Raw genomic sequence first — 8,447 nt, 5'->3', positions numbered from 1 at the left:
TCTGTGCTTGTATCTAAATAATCAATATGAGAACAGAGTGATTGTGTGTAGTATATGTATATGTGTGTGTTTGTTTCAGCTAGTGTGTTTATGTGTTTGTAAATGTGCGTGTATTTTCTTGAGTATGTGGACCTTTTTCCTGTTAGCTGTATTGTGACTGTGTTTTTGTTTATGTTAATATGTGCCCTTTTAAACATATGTGTGAATCTGCTTGCACCTTTCTTTTGTGTTTATTGTGTTTGTTTATATGCATGGGTGTTGTTTCTGCTTGCCTTCTTCTCCGTGTATTCATGTTTGGGTGTATTTAGAATGGTCCGCATGTGCTCACTTTTAGATTTGTGTACATTCAGAGAAAAAACAAGTCATTTTAATTTTCCAAGGGTAGAGGAGGCATTATATGGTGGGTGGAGAGGGGGTGGAGAGAAGGTGGAGACTATACTAAACAAGACTATAAGTCATCAATTCCCTCTCTTCAGAGCTACAAGTCGATGGATAGAAAGGTTTTGTTCATCACTAACTGTATAAACATTGTACTTAAAAGTTGCAGAAAAAGAACTTGCAGAACAGGATTGGCCCAGAAGGCAAACCACTCAGCCGAAAACCGGGTGTACCTGTGATATCAGACAGTAAGTGATGTTTATTTCACTCTCATCTGAGACGGCTCTGTTAGAGATTGTAAACTCCAGGCAGTTTGTGTATTTCACTCTCTGAGGAGTCGGCTGTGTTAGAGATTGTAAACGCCAGGCAATTTGTGTATTTCCCTCTCTGAGGAGTCACCTGTGTTAGAGATTGTAAACTCCAAGCAGTTTGAGTATTTCACTCTCTGAGGAGATAGCTGTGTTAAAGATTGTAAACTCCAGGCAGTTGAACACTTCACTCTCTGGGGAGATGGCTGTGTTAGAGATTTTAAACTCCAAGCAGTTTGTTTATTTCACTATATGAAAAGCCTCCTGTGTTAAATATTTTAAACTCCAAGCAGTTTGTGTATTTCACTCCCTGAGGAGTTGCCTGTGTTAGAGATTGTAAACTCCAGGCAATTTGTGTATTTCACTCTCTGAGGAGTCACCTGTGTTAGAGATTGTAAACTCCAGGCAGTTTGTGTATTTCACTCTCTGAGGAGAGGAGATGGCTGTGTTAGAAATTGTAATTTCCAGGCAGTTTGTGTATTACACTCTCTGAGGAGATGGCTGTGTTAAACATTGTAAACTCCAGGCTGTGTGTGTATTTCACACTCTGAGCAGACAGCTTTGTTAGAGATTGTAAACTCCAGGCAGTTTGTGTATTTTACTCTCTGAGGAGACGGCTGTGTTAGAGATTGTAAACTCCAGGCAGTGTCAGTATTTCACTCTCTGAGGAGACAGCTTTGTTAGAGATTGTAAACTCCAGGCTGTTTGTGTATTTTACTCTCTATGGAGACGCCTGTGTTGGAGATTGTAAACTCCTTACAGTTTGTGGTGTATTTTACTCTCAGTGGTGGGGACGATGTAATAAAGATCCAATGAGAAGTTCAAAATGGTGAATTTCTTGTTTAGAGAGGACACTAACAGCTGGTTGTTGGTTTATCCATGGAAAAGAGGTGAAGCTGGATGCCCTCATCGACCCCGCTGAAACACTACCTGGGATTGTACCTCCCCATGATACTGTGGTGAATCAGACCTTCAAATGGTTCTATTTCACAAGATATTTGTAAAATGTGTTTTTCTCATGTAACTATTTACGTTGGAAGTTACATGAAGGACCTGTCCTACATTATTTTGATGCCACGGCACCACTGTTTGTGCTTTATATACAAATAGAATGGTATCTGGTCAAATCTAAATGATTGATTTTATTAGTGATGAATGTATTGTTAGTTCAGACAATACTGCCAGACTCTAGGCAGAGCAACACTCACTGCCTATGCAAGTAGTGTACCAAAGCAGGAGAGCAGCAGGGGCATACGCCAGGAAAGAACAGGCACAAAAGGCACAGGAACAAGGAAGAGAAGGCAAAGAGACTGGGCTACAACTAGGGTTGTTCACAGGTGAGACTAAGATCATCCCACAGCAACAGGGAATGTCGCCATGCAACATAAGACACAGGGTGTGACAGTAATTGCCTCCTGGAAACCAGATGCCAACATCTGTCCAAAGAAATACACTTCTACACAGGTGAGTACAACATACCTCACTTTCCAGACAAAAGAGGAGAGTACAGAACAAGCACTAGAAAGTAATCTAAGAGGTGTAGCAAAGGGTGAGGATCATGGCATATGAGGGAAACACATAGAATAAATGAGGCAGAACAAGCAGTAGCATTCTAGGAAATGTAACAGGCAAGAGACTAGAACTACATGGAAATAAGAGAAACACTGAGTAAAGGTTTAAAAATAAAGGGAACAATCTAGGCAACTGGGGAGAACATATAAGAGTTATGATAAACAAAGGAATATGCAAAGGGAATTAATAGCAGAAACAGAAGAAATTAACTAAGAACAATTAGAAAGGAAGCAGCCCAGGGGCTGCACCTGACTGACTGAAGATAAAAAGGCAGACAAAGGATTAAACAAAAGCAAGGTAAAGGTGAGAGAAATCTGTAAAATCAACACAAGATCAAGACATAGGCTCTGGCTAAAGCAAGCAGAAACTGGACAGGAAAGCATGCAATAAGAGGTCTAGTTCACAGACGTTCAAAATGCAATGCACAAACAAGGAACAACATTCAATGCACAAACAAGGAACAAAATTCAATGCACAAACAAGGAACAAAATGCAATGCTTAAACAAGGAACAACATTCAATGCACAAACAAGGAGCTTCAGAAATTGGCAGCTTATAAGCAGTTTGAGGCAGCAGCAAGCCTAGGGCGGAATCTCATGACTGGGCTGCACAAGACTAGTCACAGGTGTGTTTAATTCGCTCACAATCCTGGAGGCGAGATTCTAGTCATGATGAACAACAGGACGACTTCTATTGAAAGCAATGCACACTAGATGCTGGTCTGAGTGAATACTTGGCAGTGAATTATGGGACCGTAGTGCAACTATGCAACTGTAGGTTTTCCAATGTCTCCAAGGTTGAAATGGGGAACAGGTAGAAGTCAATCAAGAAATGTGCATGAGTTATAGGGGTGATTTCCAGGCTGCAGTTGGCCCGTGTACAGCCTCCACCAGAGGTACAATGATGGAATGGTGCTGGTTACTGCAAATGCATTTTGTGCTTTTCTTAATTGCTTTGGTGCTGTTTGACAACATGGGTACGGGCCGTACCACGCGTACCCCTACTTCACCACAACAATGGTGGTATGCCACTCGTACCCCTACGTCACCACAACAATGGTGGTACGGACCGTAGCCACGCTCTGAGGGCGTGGGTATGGGCCGTACCACGCGAACCCCTACATCACCACTACAATGATGGTACGGACCGTACCCACGCTCTGACGGCATGGGTACGGGCCGTACCACTATTGGAGTGGTGATGTAGGGGTACGCGTGGTAAGGACTGTACCCACGCCGTCAGAGCGTGGGTACGGTCCGTACCACCATTGTTGTGGTGACGTAGGGGTACGCGTGGTACGGACAGTACCCATGCTCTGAGGGCGTGTGTACGGACTGCATCACCCGTACCCCTAGGGCACCAGTACATTTGTGATACAAGGCGTACACACGCCACAAATGTTGTTATAGGGCCTGGTGCAGCATATAACCAGTATATTGGGGTGTGTGTATGCCCAGGACAGCAGTGTACTGCACCAAGGGTGCGGGCGGGTGGGTGGGTGGCTGCCTAGGATTCCCAGCAGTGGACAGAGATAAGTGAGGGGTGGGTGCCTATCACTCCCAGCAGTGGACAGAGACATGTGAGGGGTGGGTGCCTATCACCCCCAGCAGTGGACAGAGACATGTGAGGGGTGGGTGCCTATCACTCCCAGCAGTGAACAGAGACATGGGGGTGGGTGCCTATCACTCCCAGCAGTGGACAGAGACATTTGAGGGGTGGGTGCCTATCACTCCCAGCAGTGGACAGAGACATGGGGGTGGGTGCCTATCACTACCAACAGTGGATAGAGACATGTGAGGGGTGGGTGCCTATCACTCCCAGCAGTGGACAGAGACATGGGGGTGGGTGCAGAGGATTCCCAGCAGTGGACAGCGACATGTGAGGGGGTTGTCTATCACTCCCAGCAGTGGACAGAGACATGGGGGTGGGTGCAGAGGACTCCCAGCAGTAGACAGAGACATGTGAGGGGTGGGTGCCTATCACTCCCAGCAGTGTACAGAGACATGGGGGTGGGTGCAGAGGACTCCCAGCAGTGGACAGAGACATGTGAGGGGTGGGTGCCTATCACTCCCAGCAGTGGACAGAGACATGGGGGTGGGTGCAGAGGACTCCCAGCAGTGGACAGAGACATGTGAGGGGTGGGTGCCTATCACTCCCAGCAGTGCACAGAGACATGTGAGGGGTGGGTGCCTATCACTCCCAGCAGTGGACAGAGACATGTGAGGGGTGGGTGCCTATCACTCCCAGCAGTGGACAGAGACATGTGAGGGGTGGGCGCCTATCACTCCCAGCAGTGGACAGAGACATGTGAGGGGTGGGTGCCTATCACTCCCAGCAGTGGACAGAGACATGGGGGTGGATGCCTATCACTACCAGCAGTGGACGGAGACATGTGAGGGGTGGGTGCCTATCACTCCCAGCAGTGGACAGAGACTTGGGGGTGGGTGCAGAGGACTCCCAGCAGTGGACAGAGACATGTGAGGGGTGGGCACCTATCACTCCCAGCAGTGGACAGAGACTTGGGGGTGGGTGCAGAGGACTCCCAGCAGTGGACAGAGACATGTGAGGGGTGGGCACCTATCACTCCCAGCAGTGGACAGAGACATGTGAGGGGTGGGCTCCTATCACCCCCAGCAGTGGACAGAGACATGTGAGGGGTGGGTGCCTATCACTCCCAGCAGTGAACAGAGACATGGGGGTGGGTGCCTATCACTCCCAGCAGTGGACAGAGACATTTGAGGGGTGGGTGCCTATCACTCCCAGCAGTGGACAGAGACATGGGGGTGGGTGCCTATCACTACCAACAGTGGATAGAGACATGTGAGGGGTGGGTGCCTATCACTCCCAGCAGTGGACAGAGACATGGGGGAGGGTGCAGAGGATTCCCAGCAGTGGACAGCGACATGTGAGGGGGTTGTCTATCACTCCCAGCAGTGGACAGAGACATGGGGGTGGGTGCAGAGGACTCCCAGCAGTAGACAGAGACATGTGAGGGGTGGGTGCCTATCACTCCCAGCAGTGTACAGAGACATGGGGGTGGGTGCAGAGGACTCCCAGCAGTGGACAGAGACATGTGAGGGGTGGGTGCCTATCACTCCCAGCAGTGGACAGAGACATGGGGGTGGGTGCAGAGGACTCCCAGCAGTGGACAGAGACATGTGAGGGGTGGGTGCCTAGCACTCCCAGCAGTGCACAGAGACATGTGAGGGGTGGGTGCCTATCACTCCCAGCAGTGGACAGAGACATGTGAGGGGTGGGTGCCTATCACTCCCAGCAGTGGACAGAGACATGTGAGGGGTGGGCGCCTATCACTCCCAGCAGTGGACAGAGACATGTGAGGGGTGGGTGCCTATCACTCCCAGCAGTGGACAGAGACTTGGGGGTGGGTGCAGAGGACTCCCAGCAGTGGACAGAGACTTGGGGGTGGGTGCAGAGGACTCCCAGCAGTGGACAGAGACATGTGAGGGGTGGGCACCTATCACTCCCAGCAGTGGACAGAGACATGTGCGGGGTGGGTGCCTATCAGTCCCAGCAGTGAACAGAGACATGGGGGTGGGTGCCTATCACTACCAGCAGTGGACGGAGACATATGAGGGGAGGGTGCCTATCACTCCCAGCAGTGGACAGAGACATGGGGGTGGGTGCAGAGGACTCCCAGCAGTGAACAGAGACATGGGGGTGGGTGCCTATCACTACCAGCAGTGGTTGGAGACATATGAGGGGTGGGTGCCTATCACTCCCAGCAGTGGACAGAGACATGGGGGTGGGTGCAGAGGACTCCCAGCAGTGGACAGAGACATGTGAGGGGTGGGTGCCTATCACTCCCAGCAGTGGACAGAGACATGGGGGTGGGTGCAGAGGACTCCCAGCAGTGGACAGAGACATGTGAGGGGTGGGTGCCTATCACTCGCAGCAGTGGACAGAGACATGGAGGTGGGTGCCTATCACTCTCAGCAGTGGACAGAGACATGTGAGGGGTGGGTGCCTATCACTCCCAGCAGTGGACAGAGACATGTGAGGGGTGGGTGCCTATCACTCCCAGCAGTGGACAGAGACATGGGGGTGGGTGCCTATCACTACCAGCAGTGGACGGAGACATGTGAGGGGTGGGTGCCTATCACTCCCAGCAGTGGACAAAGACATGGGGGTGGGTGCAAAGGACTCCCAGCAGTGGACAGAGACATGTGAGGGGTGGGTGCCTATCACTCCCAGCAGTGGACAGAGACATGGGGGTGGGTGCAGAGGACTCCCAGCAGTGGACAGAGACATGTGAGGGGTGGGTGCCTATCACTCCCAGCAGTGGACAGAGACATGGGGGTGGGTGCCTATGACTCCCAGCAGTGGACAGAGACATGTGAGGGGTGGGTGCCTATCACTCCCAGCAGTGGACAGAGATATGTGAGGGGTGGGTGCCTATCACTCCCAGCAGTGGACAGAGACATGTGAGGGGTGGGTGCCTATCACTCCCAGCGGTGGACAGAGATATGGGGGTGGGTGCCTATCACTCCCAGCATTGGACAGAGACATCTGAGGGGTGGGTGCCTATCTCTCCCAGCAGTGGATAGAGACATGGGGGTGGGTGCAGAGGACTCCCAGCAGTAGACAGAGACATGTGAGGGGTGGGTGCCTATCACTCCCAGCAGTGTACAGAGACATGAGGGTGGGTGCAGAGGACTCCCAGCAGTGCACAGAGACATGTGAGGGGTGGGTACCTATCACTCCCAGCAGTGGACAGAGACATGGGGGTGGGTGCAGAGGACTCCCAGCAGTTTACAGAGACATGTGAGGGGTGGGTGCCTATCACTCCCAGCAGTGCACAGAGACATGTGAGGGGTGGGTGCCTATCACTCCCAGCAGTGGACAGAGACATGTGAGGGGTGGGTGCCTATCACTCCCAGCAGTGGACAGAGACATGTGAGGGGTGGGTGCCTATCACTCCCAGCAGTGGACAGAGACATGGGGGTGGGTGCCTATCACTACCAGCAGTGGACGGAGACATGTGAGGGGTGGGTGCCTATCACTCCCAGCAGTGGACAGAGACATGGGGGTGGGTGCAAAGGACTCCCAGCAGTGGACAGAGACATGTGAGGGGTGGGTGCCTATCACTCCCAGCAGTGGACAGAGACATGGGGGTGGGTGCAGAGGACTCCCAGCAGTGGACAGAGACATGTGAGGGGTGGGTGCCTATCACTCCCAGCAGTGGACAGAGACATGGGGGTGGGTGCCTATGACTCCCAGCAGTGGACAGAGACATGTGAGGGGTGGGTGCCTATCACTCCCAGCAGTGGACAGAGACATGTGAGGGGTGGGTGCCTATCACTCCCAGCAGTGGACAGAGACATGTGAGGGGTGGGTGCCTATCACTCCCAGCGGTGGACAGAGATATGGGGGTGGGTGCCTATCACTCCCAGCATTGGACAGAGACATCTGAGGGGTGGGTGCCTATGTCTCCCAGCAGTGGATAGAGACATGGGGGTGGGTGCCTATCACTCCCAGCAGTGGACAGAGACTTGGAGGTGGGTGCAGAGGACTCCCAGCAGTGCACAGAGACATGTGAGGGGTGGGTACCTATCACTCCCAGCAGCGGACAGAGACATGGGGGTGGGTGCAGAGGACTCCCAGCAGTTTACAGAGACATGTGAGGGTTGGGTGCCTATCACTCCCAGCAGTGCACAGAGACATGTGAGGAGTGGGTGCCTATCACTCCCAGCAGTGGACAGAGACATGTGAGGGGTGGGTGCCTATCACTCCCAGCAGTGGACAGAGACATGTGAGGGGTGGGTGCCTATCACTCCCAGCAGTGGACAGAGACATGTGAGGGGTGGGTACCTATCACTCCCAGCAGTGGATAGAGACATGGGGGTGGGTGCCTATCACTCCCAGCAGTGGACAGAGACTTGGAGGTGGGTGCAGAGGACTCCCAGCAGTGGACAGAGACATGTGAGGGGTGGGTGCCTATCACTCCCAGCAGCGGACAGAGACATGTGAGGGGTGGGTGCCTATCACTCCCAGCAGTGGACAGAGACATGTGAGGGGTGGGCGCCTATCACTCCCAGCAGTGGACAGAGACATGTGAGGGGTGGGTGCCTATCACTCCCAGCAGTGAAGAGAGACATGGGGGTGGGTGCCTATCACTACCAGCAGTGGACGGAGACATGTGAGGGGTGGGTTGCTATCACTCCCAGCAGT

The 8,447-nt window shown here is 52.3% G+C and overlaps 1 protein-coding gene across 3 annotated transcripts in view; it reads left to right on the top strand.

Annotated features, from left to right (window-relative positions):
* Positions 1-480: 480 nt before the first annotated feature.
* LOC146861816 (CD5 antigen-like) overlaps positions 481-8,447 on the top strand; it is a 417,568-nt gene continuing 409,601 nt past the window's right edge. For 2 of the 3 annotated variants that reach the window (XR_014978052.1, XM_085640971.1), the window contains exon 1: positions 496-626. The gene's annotated coding sequence lies outside the window, so the exon portion shown is untranslated. Of the gene's footprint in view, positions 627-8,447 lie in introns of all 3 variants that reach the window. The other variant, XM_085640970.1, reaches the window with a different exon arrangement.

Source organism: Triturus cristatus, chromosome 2_2, assembly GCF_964204655.1.
Source record: "Triturus cristatus chromosome 2_2, aTriCri1.1, whole genome shotgun sequence".
NCBI classification, from domain to species: domain Eukaryota; kingdom Metazoa; phylum Chordata; class Amphibia; order Caudata; family Salamandridae; genus Triturus; species Triturus cristatus.
The sequence above is the reverse complement of the archived record's forward strand: the minus strand, read 5'-3'. Positions and strand labels throughout refer to the sequence as shown.